We start from the raw sequence: 17969 nt of genomic DNA on the forward strand, positions 1-17969 counted from the left end.
ATGTAATACATTTTTAAAGGGTTCCATCTTTCAAAAAAAAATGCAAAATGGTTTCGTGCCAAGAGTCCTGTCAGAGGTGCCGGAAGGAACTCGGAGCAGTGGTGAAGACTCCCAGGGAACAGCAGATAGGATGTACAAAAGAGCTCTTGAGAGATACAGCTACAAGTCCCAGATAGGCTAGTGGCCCCAGCCCCCAGAAAAATAGAAAGGAAACTTGTAGATTAAAATGTCCTTTCTATCTCGGCAAGCGTTAACTGTATGTCCTTGCTTGTCATGGTGATAAGATGATTTAAAAAGTTCAAGTCTACTTTCCACCCTTTTTGAAATAAATGGGCCTCACTGGTTACTTCTATGCAACTGTGACCCCAACACCTGAGAGAACACGGGAAGGGAAAGAAGACCTCTCTTGTCTCACATATTCAAAGGGTTTGGTCCCTGGTCCCTGGTCCCTTGGTCCCATGCACTTGGGCAGAGTATGCTGGTGGGAGGAACACGTAGAGAAGACTGTTTACCTCATGGCAGACAGGAAGTAGAACAGAGAAGCAATAGGAAGGGGCCAGAGCCAGATACAGTACCCATACACACACAGCCCCATGATCCACCTTCTTTAACCAGTCCCACTACCTTCCAATGGTCTATTCAAAAATGTTTAGAATTTCTATTTCTTTTTTTACTGAAGCAAAATCTGAGTCTCACAGTGACCACACTCACACAGGGTTGCCTGAAACCCTAAGAGGTTGGCCTTGAACTCACACACAACAATCCTGCCCCCAGCCTCTTGAGTCATTAGGATTACAGAAATGCCTCACCCCACCTGGCCTTAATTTTATTTTTCATTGTGTGTCTATGTGGATGCCTGTGTGTGAGTATGTGCATGTGAGTGTGGATACATACCTACAGAGGTCAGAAGATGGCATTGGATTCCCCTGGAGCTGGAGTTTCAGGTAGCTATAAGCCACCTGCCACGGGTGCTGGGAACTGAACTCAGGTCCTTTGCAAGATCAGTATGCACTATTAACTGCTGAGCCATTGCTCCAGTCTATTCAACATTTGATTCTATCCGTATGTTAAGCCATGCAGTAGGCCAGAGCTCCCACGATTCAACTGTCTCTTGAACCCCCACCCCAACACACCAGGGTGTGTCTAATGTCCCAGACATCTCTCAAGCTAATCAAGTTGATAATCAAGATAAACCAGGAAGTATGCTCAGGGTTCATCTAGCCTTGGACAGTTCAGACACAGGTGGTTCATGGGCCCATCTAGACTCCCTGGTCTGTTGTAGGCAATTGCCCAGTGTGCTGAGGTCAAGAGATCTGTTACTCGCTTAGGAAACTCTTGCCTGTCCCTGTACTAGGATGGGGATGCCAGAGCAGTACGAGCCTCTCACCAAGGTTCAAGAACCCACTGTGTGCCAGGCTCTGTGTGTACATGAACTGTCCCCTGCAGCCCAACAGAAGACAGAGGTCAAGGCCTCACCTCTCCCTTCCTGAGGCCTGTGGCATGCAGAATTAGTGACCAGGGTCCTGCTCCTGGTCAGACACTTCAGAGCACGCTATATCCTGTTGGATGTCCTGTGTTCTGTATCAGGTAATGTTCCATCACTGTGATCAAACACCATGACCAAGGCCACTTACGGAAGGGTTCCTTTGGCTTCTGAGTCCAGAGGGTTCCAGTCCATCATGGTGGCAAAGCATGGCGGCAACAGCAAACGCGGCGGCTGATGCCGAGGGCTCACATGGTAAACTGCAAGCAGGAAGCAGAGAGAGAGAGAGAGAGAGAGAGAGAGAGAGAGAGAGAGAGAGAGAGAGAGAATTGGGAACAGCATGTAGCTTTTGAAACCTCAAAGCCCACCCTCAGTGACAGCCTTCCTCCGGCTAAACCACACCTATTAAACTTAGCCAAACAGCACCACCAACTGGGGTAGCCCGGACCCTGGTCCAAGCCAGTCTACCTGAACCAAGTTTCTGATATCCTTCAAGAAGTCTGGCAAATAGCCCCAGCCAGGCCACCCAAGACCAGGCTCTGCCTTAGTCCTGCTGGCCCCTCAGCTCCCACTCCAGGCTCTGGGGTAGGGGTAGGCGGGGAGAGGGACCAGCCCTTGCAACTTCCCAATCCAAAGCTCCCAGTCTGACCTTCAACACACCCATCTAGACATCCTCCTGCCTTGCAGATATTCCTTCTGACCAGGTAGCTCTATATTTCTGGCATATATTTCCACCAGAGTCTTGGATGAGGCCACAATGTTCCCATAAAGCAGATGAGAACCAAGGAAGGGCTTGTCACTGCGAAATAAAACCATTTCACAACCTGCTTGGTGGGGTCAGTGCCAGGTGTCCAGTGTGAATTTAGAGTACTTATTCTAAATGTGTGGGGGATAAGGGATGACTCTTAGCTTCGAGACATGGGAAAGTTACCAGTAGAATTGGGAGCTGAGATTCCCAGTGGGGATACAAGTTCAAAGCCAGTTGCTATGATCCTTGAAGAGTCAGCCCCCTGGCCTGCTGGGTAAGTGGCTGGACTCTCAAGGCCTGTGATCTGGGCCTAGACCCTTGTTCTGCTTCTGCCTAGGCACATAGACAGGGTGGATCATTAAACATCGCCTGCCTCTGTTTGCTCATTTGCAGAATGGAGCTGACATTAGCTGGCTTCCCTTGGCATGCTCTTGAACTCCACTGGTCGACACAAAGGATTTAGAAGGGGTTTTGTGGCAGGTGGTCCAAGACCCACAGCCTGTAGCACACGTTGGCGGTCATCACTATTGACAACAAAGTTGTCAGTGATGACAACAGTTGCCCCTGTCACCGGTAAGGAAGAGGGACAGAGAGTTATCGTTCACCAAGCAGCACAGTGGAGTTAACCTCTGCCTGTGTGCTGGATGGCATTCACAGTGCAGTGCACACTGACCCGGCCTGCTGTTCCTCGGGGCATTTGCTGAGAGCAGGGTCTGGATGCCAGCCACACAGAAGGCTATAGGTGGAGATGTGGAAGAAGACTCGGTGATATTTACAAGCCCATTAAGTGCAGAAGTGGTTAAGGGCTGGAGTTCCAGTAAACTGCCTGCCAATTTTCATCCTGCTGGGTTTTGTGCAAGGCTGAGCCCTCTTCTCACTTCCACCCCCTCCCTTCCCAAGCCCTGGACAGACTGTAGAGGTCTTAATGATTCTGAAGAGCTATTACGAGCTACCGGGTGAAGAAGATGATTTTCCTTACAAAGTGGTGTGTGTGTGTGTGTGTGTGTGTGTGTGTGTGTGTGTGTGTGTGTGTGATTTTCACTACCGAAGGTGGTATCGGCAAGAATCATTTCGGTCACCGTGTGTGTTTAACTTCTCTAAGCATGGATTTACATGATTGCAGATGGACCACTCTGCTCCGTGAAGTAAATCCTGAGCGCTTTTCAAACTAGGCTGAATACATAGCGGAGCAGACACCAATTTCTGTCTGGGAGATGTGGGACTCAGACACCATCCTCCCTCATTCTGTGACAACTCAGAAAAGGAGACACAAAAGGGTAGCCAGACCAGGAGGTGTGCACTCTGCCCCTCCTCCTGGATCATACGCACAGATGTGGCCAATAAAGCCTGGCATTAGAGAAGCCAATCTTGGCCCTCAATGCTGTTTGTACAGCCATAGGGTTATGGTCTTCTAGAACAGTGCTTGGGGTTACAGTGGGCAGACTGTCTGACAGTATTTTAGGGTCCACCTGGCTCCTTGCCCTGTCATCTCCCTATCCCCTGTGTGGGAGTCCCCAGATCCATCAGCACAGAGCTGCCCCCAGCTCCAGAGGTCTGCCTTGATTCAGGCACTTTAGTGGGGCCCCGCACCAGTTTCCCAATCATGATCACTGGGACATCGGCCCAGGCAGTTATAAAGCTATGCAGACGGTGTGAGCCAAGGCAGGTATGAAGGATGAAAGACACCAGGGCTGGTGTGGCTGGTGAGAGGCAGGGTGTACCCTGCTAAAGAGCATCAGCAGAGACTCTCCTAATTTTTTTGTTTGTGTGTGTGCATTTCTCAGGTTTTCTGCAATGAGCATGCAAAACCAAAAAACAAACAAAATACACACATGCACGTGAATAAACAAACAAACAAACAAAAAACCCTACCAGTCTTAAGAAGCAAATTCTGAGGCTGCACCAACTTCCTATTCCAGTAAGAAGACTCAGGTCCAGGCATGTTGTAAGCTACTCATATCAAAGATGGAGACATATGATGAGCATGGTGGTGCACACCTTTAATCCCAGTACTTCAGAGGCAGAAGCAGGCAGGTCTCTGAGTTTGAGGCCAGCCTGGTTTACAGAGCGAGTTCCAGGACAGCTGGGGCTACATGGGGACATAACAGAGTCCAGGGGTTTTATCTTTTTAAAAAAAAAATTATTTAGTGATAATTTCTAGTAGTTGGTTCTCTCTTTCCACCATGTTTGTCCCAAGAATCAAACTCAGGTCATTGACTACAAGCACCAAACCCCAGGCATTTTATTAAAAAGTGCAGGGATCAGAGTATCAGCGGGAGGAGGGAGGGGAAGAGTCCAATCAGTACAATGCTTGCCTTACAAACGTGAGTTTTATCCTAGGAATTCGTTAAAAAAGAAAGAGAAGGAGTGGGGGGCGGAGGGGTAGGAGGAGGGGAAGGAGGAGGGGGAGGAGGAGGGGGAGGAGGAGGGGGAGGAGGAGGGGGAGGAGGAGGGGGAGGAGGAGGGGAAGGAGGAGGGGGAGGAGGAGGGGGAGGAGGAGGGGGAGGAGGAGGGGTAGGAGGAGGGGAAGGAGGAGGGGGAGGAGGAGGGGTAGGAGGAGGGGAAGGAGGAGGGGGAGGAGGAGGGTGGGAGGAGGAGGAGAAGGAGGAGGAAGAGGAGGAGGAAGAGGAGGAGGAGGAGGAGGAGGAGGAGGAGGAGGAGAAGAAGAAGAAGAAGAAGAAGAAGAAGAAGAAGAAGAAGAAGAAGAAGAAGAAGAAGAAGAAACAACAACCAGGCTGAACAGCCCTGCTCTCTAGGTCCTAGCCTCCAGTGGCACATCCCATGCAGCAGCCTCTCCTCACCCCTCAACCATCCCCTGCCATGTGAGCTACCACAGGAACTGCCCACACCTGCAGGAGGAGGTGAGCGTCTGGGCTCCCAACTGGAGAGCCCTGCTCACTAGGCCCTAACCCCCAGGGACACATCTTGAGCCTTTCCTTCTCCCACCAAAGCCCCAGAGACCTGGCAGCACCCTCCTCACACCCCCAAACATTCCCTGACACATCAGCGATCACCTAAGGCACAGACCCCACCAGCACTGATTGGAGGAAGAGATGGGTAGACCACACAGTGTAAGAATACATTGAACAAGATAAAGAGCAGTATGACACTACCAGAAACTAGTGGTTCTACAACAGCAAGACCTGAACACCCCAATGTAGAAGAAGCAGAAGAAAACGACCTTTAAAAAAGAGTCGGGTGTAGTGGTTTTTTTATCCCAGTGTCAGGAGGTAGAGTCAGATAAATCCCTGGGACTCTGTGGCCAGCCAACCTCACCTACTTGGTGAATTCTATGTCAGCAAGACACCGTCCACTGTTAGCAAAAGTCCACACGGGGATGCTCTCTGACCTCCACATGGATGTGCATACACGCACGTGAACCCTCACACATACTTGCACCCCACGCACAAACATGCACACACAAAAATGTATGGGAGAAAGGGCACAGTTGAGGATCAGAGAGTCTTTGGGTTCCTGCCCCATGAGTTGGGGGCTAAAGCCACTTGCTGACCCTGAATCTCATAAATCCTTACCTGCAAGCAACGGCTGGCCCAGCCTCCGAAATCCACACCTTCCATTTCCTCCCTGCCTGGGCCTCTTCTCTTTCCATTGGTCACTGCCTCTTGCCCCATCTCCCACTCTGTGCAATTCTGTATGAATGTCCTTATGTCTCCCAGGTCTAGGTGGGTTCAGGAGCAGCTAAGCTAAAGCAGGCACAAAAGGCCTAGAAGGGGTAGCCCTAAGGATTATGGGATACGGGGGCTGCTATTTTTGTGGCTACCTAGGGAGAGCTTGTCTGAGGATGAAGCCAGCAGGTGAAAACTGAGCAGAGAGATGGAGAGGAGGCCATCCTGTGGCTGTCACCAGAGCCTGAGCCCTGGGCTCATCCTGGCTGACCCTTGGCAAGCCTTTCAGACCGCCTTTTCTGCCTGAAACATGGGGAGCCATAAGCAAAGGCCTTTGGCTTGCAATCCCAGGCTCCACATGGGACTGAATATTTGAGTCAATACTTTAAAATCTGGGTTTCATCGAAAACAGTTCCCATGGGAACAATACAGACAATCTAGTTCAGTCAGGGACCTGTAAGGAAACGGTCCCCCTAACTCCCCATTTCTCTCCCCACTGAGGCTAGGTGTGCTGACACCTGTGACTGTTGGCTGGCATTCAACTTGACGTCTCAGGCCAGCTTCTGTAACACTGTGTAGTTTACGGAGAAGAGGTTTGCAGCCCTGTGCTAAGATGAAGACGTGAGAGCAGCTTCTGCTTTAGAGGCCATGCTCTGCAGACAAGAATTACATCCTTGCCTTCGTAGGGGATATGCTCTCCTCACCAATCTCCTCTTCACTGAGTTATACCTCCCAACACCATTGCACTGGGGCTCAAGCTGCAGTACACGAATTTGGGGGCACATCCACACCATAACAACACACACACACACACACACACACACACACACACACACACACACACCATAGCAACACACACCATAACACTCATGTATATATACACACACACACACACACACACACACACACACACACACACATTCATAGGCACACACACATTCACATTCACAGACACATACATGTTCCTACACACATACACACAGAGACACAAACATGCACAGATGTATATATACACCCAGGCACATGTACCCAGACACACATATACACATGCCTACATACACACAAACATATACACATGTACATGCATACATATACATACAAGACACATTTATACATACAAATATACACACACATATACCTACCCTTCTTAGTTTTATCTGAAGGCCTCTTATGAATCTGAGCTATGGGTTTTAAACAACAACAACAACAAAAAGAGAGTGTCTCTGCACAGCCCTGGCTATCCTGAAACTCTCTCTGTAGACCAGGCTGGCCTCAAACTCAGAGATCTGCCTGGCTCTGCCTCTGAGTGCTAGGATTAAAGGTGTGCACCGCCACCACCTGGCATGGATTTTAATAAATTTTTAAAGCTTTTTCCCCCCATAAAGATCTCTAAAATTCGATGACTGCATCATTCAATGGCTAAGTTTTCCCACCACTCTGATCTACAGTTCTTCACGTCCTACTACAGAGCCAGCTGCCCTGGGGAGGGCACTGACTTGCAGAGAATCTCTAAAGGTACAAACCGAGGAGGCTGCCCCCAGCCAGTCTCCCTGCAGCCCTTTTATCAGTCTCTCATGGAGACAGTCACTTAGGACTCCTTCACTGTGAACGGGTGTTAAAATGTACCCACTGGCAGTCCACAGATCCCAGAATAGTGGGGGCTGGCCAACCATGAACCCAAGATAGTGCAGCCAAGCTTTGACAGCATGGTCTGCTCCGGCCTTGGTACCCTCAGGCAGGTGCTGGGTTGGTGTGTCATGGAAGGAGAGAACAATGAAGCTTTGGCCCCCTTCCCTTCAAAGGCCATCAGGCTCTCCACTGACAACCCCCTTCCTTCTGGCTTTTACCCCCTACCAGCCCCAAGGAACTGAACTGGAAACACACCTTGCTTACCTCAGAAGTGATTAGAGCGAACTTACTCTCTGGGGGAAGGTGATGAGGAGGGAAAAGACAGACTGATGTATCCCAGGCTCGTCCCTGGAGATGTAATTAGTCTATCTTGGCAATCGCTCCTTTTTAACTCTGTCATAATTTTCCTCGGCAGGTTAAGCTGCCGAGAGAGAAGTAACAGCTATTAATTAGTATGCAGATTCATCAAGCAATAAGGAACAGGAAGAAATTGATTTGGGAGTGAAAGATACAGATTATTCCAAGTCGCCTCCCACCCCAGGGTGATGGGTCTGGTGGCTGTACTGTACTTGAGGGGAAGTCAGTCTGCTCTCCTCTCAGGCCCGGTGACAGTAAGACATTCTGGTCGCAGGATAGTGAAGGATCAGCCTCCCGAGTTACAGAGTTGCCAGTTTGGCTACAAGATGTGAGAGCTGTTGTTATTCAGGGGGACACCCTGTCCTGTCCAGGTCCAATCTCGGACTGCTTCTTTCTATCATTGTTAAATGCATACAGAGATTTAACTTGTCATTTCAACTTCTCTTGAAAAATGTATTGTATTTGTTGAGAGAGACAGACAGACAGAAACAGAGAGAGAGACATCAGGCTTGGCTGCAAGCACCTTTATCGACCAAAGCCATTTCTCCAGACCTAAGCAATATTCTTGGTCAGAATATAAACTTTAGGGTGAAAGCCACAGCCACCCCAACCAAGGCCAAAACTGATTTTTTTCTCTTCTTTTTTCCCTGTCTTTTCTTTTCCTTTTTTTTTTTTTTTTTTTTTTTTTTTTTTTTTTTTTTTTTTGGAGTCGGGGTTTCTCTGTGTAGCCCTGGCTGTCCTAGAACCCCCTCTGTAGACCAGGCTGGCTTCCAACTCAGAGATCCACCTGCCTCTGCCTCTCAAGTGCTGGGATTAAAAGCATGCACCCCCACTACCAGGCTCTGAACTCTTATTTCAATACTTACTGAAGCATCTTTCGTGTTTTGAGAGACATACACTTCCTGTCCAGTGAGTGGGGAACGGTGTGTGGTGAGTTTGAGATCAGAAGGAGACTGTAGGATAAAGGGGAACCAGAGGATGGACAGTCTGCCTTGGAGACAACCTCAAGACGCTGGGGCTCTGGAACCCCTCAGTGGCTCTGCGAGTGTGATGGAGGTGATGGAACTGTCTTGGGTGTCTGGTTCTACGTTGATCTACTTGGACTCTCCTGAAACTTACTGTTTGGCCTCCTGGTGCTCAGCAAGTTCTTCACAATCAGTTTGAGCCAGGGATCACATGGGGTCAGTTTGGGGAGAGATGCCAGTCTTCAGTATGCACTGAGCCTCTACCGTGTACAAGACATGGAGCCAGCGCCTGTGTGTGTGTGTGTGTGTGTGTGTGTGTGTGTGTGTGTGTCTGGTGTGTGCGTACGGGGTGGGGTGGGGGTGGGGCTGAAGGGTGGAAAGCAGCCTAGACAGTCAGAAGAATAGAGGTCAGACCTTGCTGACTGAAGCTTGGGGTAGGATGGCAAGAGCTTTAGCTAACAAGTAATTACAGTACAATGAGGAACTAGGGGAAGAAAGGCAGAGGCAGGTGGAGTCCGGATGCTCGCTGGCCAGTCAGTCTAGCCAAAAAGGCAAGCTTCCGGTCACCTGGGGATGCTTTGTTTTAAAATAAGGTGAAGAGTGACAGAATGAGACACTTAATGTTGACTTCTGACCACATGTACACACATGCACATAACACATACAAACACATACTGTGGTGGTATTGTGTTCCCCAAAATATTGTGTACCCTAATAAACTCATCTGGGGTCAGAGAACAGAAAAGCCACTAGATACAGAGGCTAGAAAATTCACGCATTCACGCCTTTAATCCTAGCATTCCAGAGGCAGAAATCCCTCTGTATCTCTGTGAGTTCAAGGCCACATTGGAAATAGCCAAGCATGGTGACTCTTGCCTTTAATCCCAGGCAGCAAGTCTTTAATCCCAGGGAGTGATGGCAGAAAGAGAAAGATATATAAGGTTCGAAGACCAGAAACTAGAAGCATTTGGCTGGTTAAGCTTTTAGACTTTGGAGCAGCAGTTCAGCTGAGAGGCATCCAGTCTGAGGAAACAGGATCAGCTGAGCAACTGGAGAGGCGAGGAAGCTGTGGCTTGTTCTGTCTCTCTGATCTTCCAGCGTTCACCCCCAATAACTGGCCTAGGTTTGATTTTATTAATAAAACCTGTTAAGATTTCTGCTACACACATACATGCAAGTTGCACACACATGAGGACAAAAACTGTGTGGCTACACATAGAAAGGCAGTGCAAAAATTCATAAAAGTCAGAAACTAGAGGGCTGGAGAGACGGCTCAGTGGTTAGGAGCACTGACTGCTCTTCCAGAGGACCCGGGTTTAATTCTTAGCAACCACATGGCAGCTCACAACTGTCTGTAATTCCAGCTCCAGGGGACCTGACACCCATGGCAAAACACCAATGCACATAAAGTAAAAATAAATAATTTTTTTTAAAAAAGCCAGAAACTGGAGGTTTCCAAGGCCCCAGGAAAAGAGGAGCTGTGAGCTATTGTCTAATAGGTAATGATTTCTGCTAGAAAGTTCTGTGAATGGACAGTGGTGCAGGTAGCATGACACCACGAATGTATTTAACGCCCCTGGGTTGTCGCTTAGCCTCGAGCACTTAAATATGTGTCAGGACAGGGCTACCAGCTCATTCCACAAGACCGGAGTCACTCTGAAACCAAAACCAGACAAAGGCAATGCAAGAAAACTACCACTCCACATCTCTTCTGAATGCCTCAGCAAAATGCTAGCAGACTGCCCAGAAACCCATAGGGAGGCATTCACACCGTGACCAAGTGGATTTGTCCTGGAATCCACAAGGATTCTTATCCCAGGAATGGAAATTTGGCTTAGCATCCACAAATCAATTATGATACACCACAGTAATAGGATAAAGGACAAACCCCACAAGATCATCACAGCAAGAAAAGGCACTTGGCAACTAAAAGCCTTTCACAAAAACACTCAGGCAAACCGGAAATGGAAGGGAATGTCTTCAACTGGAGAGAAGTGATCCGTGAAAAGCTGGTTACACCGCACTTGAGAACAGGACCTGAACCCCTCCCTCTCAGGTCAGGAACAAGACACAAGTGTCTGCCTGTACCACTTACACGAAGCATGTCACTGGAGGATCCAGCCACAGGGATGAGACAGTGATAAGAGACACAGGGCACCTGGATGACACAGAGGACCTGGGACCACATACAGAACATGGTAAGAGACTGACAGATACGGGAAGCAGTGAGCAGATTCAGTAGAGTTCTGGGCTTTGAGGTCAGGGTCAAGTTCAATGGCATTTCTCCAGTGAGGCTGTGAGACTGGTTTAAAGGGAAGGATTCTGGTGAAGACAGCTTCAGTAAGGATGCGATGTTTAGGATGGCAGTCAACAGAAGTAAGGAACTGTACACTGAAAACTACCCAAGTTTTTCATAAAAATTAAAGACCTGAAGAAAGAGAGAAAGGAGAGAGAGAGAGAGAGAGAGAGAGAGAGAGAGAGAGAGGGAGGGAGGGAGGGAGGGAGGGAGGGAGGAAGGAAGGAAGAAGGAAAGGAAAGGAAAGGAAAGGAAAGGAAAGGAAAGGAAAGGAAAGGAAAGGAAAGGAAAGGAAAGGAAAGGAAAGGAAAAAGAGAAGAACAAAAAACAAACAAACAAAAAAACCCAAACACATCCATGATGGAAATTTTATTGCTTGGATGACAATAATTCCTAGTCTGTCTGTCTGTCTGTCTGTCTGTCTCTCTCTCTCTCTCTCTTGGAGCTGAGGATTAAACCCAGGGCCTTGCACTTGCTAGGCAAGCGGTCTCTACCACTGAGCTAAATCCCAAACCCCTAGTCACTTTTTTCTGGTCTTTTTGTTGAAATTAACAAGTTGATCCTAAAATTTGCAAGAAAACATGAAAAAGAACAGACTTGGAAGACCTAACTTCCTGATTCCAAATTGTACTACAAACTATAGTGACCAAGACGGTGTGGTACTCATCTAAGAATAAACATCAACAGAACAGAATTGATTGCCAAGAACTGCAGCTTCACATTCATGGCCGGTGATTTTGCTAAGTACACAAGGTGGGAAGAGTCGTTCTAACAGTTGATATTGGGACTGGATATTCAAAGACAACAAAAATGAATGGGACTGAGGAGATGGCTCAGTCTATAAGGTGCTGCCTGAAAAGCAGGAGGGCCTGAGTGTGGATCCCTAACACCCACCCAGAAAGCCAGGAGTGGTGGTACACCCAATGCTGAGAAGGTACAATGGTGGAACTCTGGGGCTCACAGGCTTGCCTATTTAATTAGTGAGTGAGCCCCAGGTTCAGTGAAAGACTCTACCTTAAAAACTAAGGTAGAGAATGATTGTGGAAAATGTCAACTTGATGTCAACTTCTGTCCTCTACACACACACATGTACACAACCATACAGACTCGTTTGTGTATATACATTCCTCTCCACAAAAGGACAATGATTGTTTGATTGATTGGCTGGCTGATTTATTCATTCATTCATTCATTGAGACAAGGTCTCTCTGTATAGCCCTGACTGTCCTGAAACTCACTCTGTAGACCAGGCTGGCCTCGAACTCACAGAGATCCACCTGCCTCTGCCTCCCAAGTACTGGGATTAAAGGCGTGCGCCACCACACCCGGCTTCAGAATGACAAATTTAAAAATCAGAACGAGGTGGATGCAGGGTCAAGACAATGGGAAACTCCATAATGTGCAGAGTTGCTGGAGTGCAAGGGTCAGAGTCGGAGAGCAAAATAAGAAGAGGGAAGGGTGCTGAAGAAGGGGGCATGGTACAGCAAGTCGATGTCCCCAGATCAGAGAGGGTCTAGGGCAGACAACAAAGGAAGGGCGGAACGAGAGGAGCCACCAAGTCCTAACATCATCCGTGTGGATTCTGAAGCCACCAAGATCAACAGTGGGTCTGCTGGGGAAAGAGAGCCCCAGGCCAGAGACAAAGCTGTCAGGGCAGGAATAACAGAAGGTGGCAGCAGCAGGAACAGAGGGTTGCTGGGAGTGGGGCAGATGATTAGTGAATGGCTGCTGCATTATTACCCGCGATTTAGGGTGTCTAGAGTTCCACTGAATGGTCCCCCTTCTTGTCCCCACTGGAGAGCTCTCTCCCACAGTGGCTTTACTCATGTGCCCGACGCCTGGGTCAGGACTGTTGGGATTGATGAGTGTGTGTTCACACTCCTCTCGTCTGTTCTTCTCCCTCCCCCGACCCCCACTCTCCCCTTTATGACGGAATAATAGACTCTAGCCACATGGTCTCTCTGTCAGGGTAGCTAGACCTCTTGCAGGGCAGGGCAGGGTTTCTCCAAAGCACAGAAACATATATGTACACACACACACACACACACACACACACACACACACACACACACACACAGTCAAACACATCTCCCCCACAAAATAGTCAACTGCACATACAAGTACTTGTGTGTAACCCCAGCTACTTTGGAGGATAAGGCAAGAGGAACATGAGGGTGTACAACAGCAAGAGTCTATCTTCTCTGTCCCCCTCTTATTGAAAATAATTTTTCTCACCTAATATATCCTGGTATGGTTTCCCCTCCCTCTACTCCTCCCAGCTCCCTCCCATGTGGATCCACTCACTATCTGTCTCTCATTAGAAAACAAACAGGTTTCAGCTGGTGGTGGCAGCACATGCCTTTAATCCCAGCACTTGGGAGGCAGAGGCAGGTGGATCTGTGTAAATTTAAGGCCAGCCTGGTCTACAGAGCTAGTTCCAGGACAGTCAGGGCTACCCAAAGAAACCCTGTCTCAAAAAACAAACAAACACAAAGCAAAAGAGAGAGAAAGAGGGGGTGGGGGAGGAAAGGAGGAAGGAAGAAAAACAGATTTCTAAGGAATAATAAAATATAAGATCCAGCTAGGCAGTGGACACGCCTTTAATCCCAGCACTCAGGAGGCAGAGCCAGGCAGATCTCTGTGAGTTCCAGGCCAGCCTGGTCTACAAAAGAGAGATCTAGGACAGGCACCAAAACTACACAGAGAAACCCTGTCTCGAAAAACCAAATACACACACACACACACACACACACACACACACACACACACACACACACGATCCAGATCTCCCTCCATCTTCTTCCTGACTCTCAGAACATCATTTCTGCTCCTGGTCTCCGTGTCCAGCATGCTCATGTGTCTCCACAACTCTAATGTGGTTTCCCTTCAGCTGGTCCATCTCCTCATCCTTCTTGGCATCTTCCTGTCTGTCTCAGACTTGACTTGGTTCGGCTCCAGCTGGGTTCACAGGGTCTTTCTCTCTTCAAGCTCCAGAGAGGCCGTAAGGAAACAGTGGTCAGTCGGCACGGAGTGGAAGAGAACTGGAGTGGTTGGCTTCTCCTGTGAGTCTGCGAGGCAGGCTGCTACTGCTGTCGCCTTGCTGAACTTTAAAGTGAATGGAGCTGTCTTAAGAACCTATGAGGCTTGTTTATCTGGTCACAGAATATATAGGTCAGCTCTGTAATAAAGGTACTGTGCCCTATCTAAAGATCCATGACAGCACTAACAGAATTATCTGATTAATTTTATATGTAGTATACTTAATGTTTCATAAACTACAATCTTTATGTGTAAAATACTAATCTGGCTATCTGTTTTAAAATATTTTTTTCTGATTATATAGTGCATACTATATAATTATATACAGTGGGGACAATGTATTAAAAACAGTTTCCCATTGTCCCTCACAGAGAGACAACTATTTTAATGTGGTACATTTTTTATACTAATTTTTTTTGTCTGTGTGTGGAGCTGAGGATCAAACCCAGGGCCTTGCGCTTGCTAGGCAAGCGCTCTACCACTGAGCTAAATCTCCAACCCTTATACTAATTATTTTTAGGCAGGCTCTCTTGCTTTGTGGTTCAGGCTGGCCTTGGGCTCATTCATGAATCTCCTGATTTCCCTTTTCTATTTATTTTTATCTAATTGAAGTCATATATGCAAATATTTTCATGCTCTTTTGGTTTTTTGGTTTGGTTTGGTTTTTTTTTTTTTTTTTTTGGTTTTCTGAGACAGGGATTTTCTGTGTAGTTTTGGAGCATGTCCTGGATCTTGCTCTGTAGCCCAGGCTGGCCTTGAACTCACAGAGATCCGCCTGCCTCTACCTCCCAAGTGCTAGAATTAAAGATGTGTACCACCACTGCCCGGCCCTATGTCATGCTTTTTAAAAGCAAATATTTGTGTCTATCATAAACCTTTCCCCACATTAAAAAAAAAAAAAGAAATAAAAACTATCACATGGGAGCTAGACAAGACAAAGAGAAGGAAAAGAGCCCAAGAGAAGGCACAAGAATCAGAGACCTGTCATTTACACACTTAGGAATCCCATAAAAACATTCAACTGGAAGCCATAATATATACACAAAACCCGGTGCAGACCCGTGTGAGCCCTGTGCATGCTGCCTCCGTCTCTGTGGGTTCATATGAACTTTGATCATGTTGACTTAGAAGACCTTCCTTGTCTTATTGATATTCATCATGCTCTCTGGCTCGTCTGTTCTTCCTGCCTCCTCTTCTGTGGGGTTCTCTGGGCCCTGAGGGAGGGATTTGATGAAGACATTCCAATTAGGGCCGAGTGTTCCAAGGTCTCTCATTCCCTGTGTAATCATATAGCGCCAGCAATGGAGATTGGAGACAGATTCCAAGAGCTTGCTGAACACCGGGTCTCTATATTTGTTCCCATGTGCTACAGGAGGAAGCTTTTCCATTGATAGCTGAGCAAGGCACTGATCCTGGAATATAGCAGAATGTCATTAGGTATCATTTTATTGATATGTGTGTGTGTATTATGTATATAGAGTAGAGACAGGAAGATTCCAAGAGCTTGCTGGACAACTGGCCTTGTCAAAAAAATGGCAAGCTTCTGGCTCAGTCAGGAACTCTGTCTCAAAACAATAAGGTGGAGATATAGAGAAAGACACACGGCATCTTGCTTTGGCCTTCTAAGTACATGTAAAGCTTACATATGTGCATGCATCACACACACACACACACACACACACACACACACACACACACACCCCAACATGAATTCAATCCCCAGGACCCAAATGGTGGGAGGAAAGAGTGGATCTTTCTGGTTGTCCTCTGACATCACTGGCTTTTCATGGCACACCCATGTATATACATACACACAAATAAATGTTTAAAAAAGTTTTAAGAACCTCTTGCTTGGCACAAGAAGTGCCCGGTCAGGTAGCTTTTAAAAACTTTTATTTATGAGTATGTGTACATGTCTGGGGGAATACCCCGTGGGTTCAGCCACCCTCAGAAGCCAGAAGAGGGTGTTTAATACCATCAGTTACATGTTTGTGGTGAGCTGTTTCATGTGGGTGCTGGAAACCAAACATGGGTCCTCTGGAAGAACGGCAAGCATTCCCAAGTGATGCACCATCTCCCCAGCTCCCAGGTCAGGCATCATCAACCTTGGGTACTTGTATTGGCTCTGTCACTGGGCCACAAGAGAAGACAGTAATACAGGTGTCCCTTGGTCCCCGTGGGGAACTAAACTCCTTGGATGGCCCCCTTAGTCGGCCTTCTATTTTATTAGCCTTCATGTTGTGGAATAATATTTTAACTATGTAAAGATGGGTTACATTTGTCTATGCTGTGGAATATGACTTTAACCGAGTAAAGGTGTGTTACATTTGTTTAATGATGTAAGGATGTGTGTTTAATTATGTAAAGTTGTGTTACATTTGTTTCACCATACCTGCCTAAGGCACCTGATTGGTCTAGTAAAGAGCTGAACGGCCAATAGCTAGGCAGGAGAAAGGATAGGTGAGGCTGGTGGGCAGAGAGAATAAATAGGAGGAGAAATCTAGGCTTGGGGAAGAAGAAGAAGAAGAAGAAGAAGAAGAAGAAGAAGAAGAAGAAGAAGAAGAAGCAGAAGCAGAAGAAGAAAGGTGAGACCAAGGGAGCTGCCTGGGGCAAAAAGCCAGGCAGCCAGCAGACGAGAGAAACAGTGAAAGTAAGAAAAGTGAAAAGCCCCGAGGCAAAAGGCAGATAAAGAGAAACAGGTTAAAAGAGCTAGCCAGAGGGGCTGGCGAGATGTCTCAGCAGTTAAGAGCACTGAGTATTGTAGCATGAATCTTAAAGAGTCTTATTGGGTTGGGGATTTAGCTCAGTGGTAGAGTGCTCGCCTAGCAAGCGCAAGGCCCTGGGTTCAATCCTCAGCTCAAATAAAAAAAAAGAAAAGAAAAGAAAAGTCTTATTAATGAAAAACAAACCTGGAGCCAGGTGCTGGGGTGAATGCTGGAAGATCAGAGAAGCAGAACAAGCCACAGACACCTCACCTTGCCAGTTCCTCAGCTGGTCCTGTTTTCTCAGACTGGAAGCCTCTGAGTCCTCATCCAAATGGATCTCAGCTGAACTGCTTCTTGAAAGCCTGAAAGCTTAACCAGGCCTAGCTCCTGGTCTTCACACCTTATATACCTTTCTGCCTCCTGTCATTACTTCCTGGGATTAAAGGCTCTTTTTACCTCGCTTGGCTGTCTCCAGTGTGGCCTTGAACTCACAGAGATCCAGACAAATCTCTGCCTCTGGAATGCTAGGATTTAAAGGCGTGTGCTACCACTGCCTAACCTCTATGTTTAGTATTATGGCTGTTCTGTCCTCTGACCTCCAGATAAGTTTATTGAGGTGCACAATATATCAACCACAGAGTATTCTTCCAGAGGCCCCATGATTCAATTCCCAGCACCCACGTGGCAGCTCACAACTATAATTCCAGTTCCTAGGGACCCAACACCCTCACACAAACATATGCAGGCAAAACACCAATGCACATAAAATAAAAATAAATACATTATTAAGAAAAGAGCTATCCAGAAACAAGCCTAAGCTAGGTCAAGCATTCATAATAATAAGTCTCCCTGTCACGATTTGGGAGCTGGTTGGTAGCCTAAAAGAAAAAGCCTGATACATCTTCATTTCCAGAGTCCACCAGCCATGGATAGGAAATATGTTTTGAAATCAGAATTGACTGTACTGCACCTATAAAGGATGGGGGACGCAAGACCACAGCACAGGTAGGTGTCACCTTAAGACAAGTGCATGAAATGCTGTCTCTGCCCTTCTTCATTAAACCCTTGGGAAATCTGGACTTCTAGGAGGATGCTCATTTGGGCACTTCTGTACTGCTTTG

This window comes from Onychomys torridus, chromosome 16, assembly GCF_903995425.1.
Source record: "Onychomys torridus chromosome 16, mOncTor1.1, whole genome shotgun sequence".
Taxonomy (NCBI): Eukaryota; Metazoa; Chordata; class Mammalia; order Rodentia; family Cricetidae; genus Onychomys; species Onychomys torridus.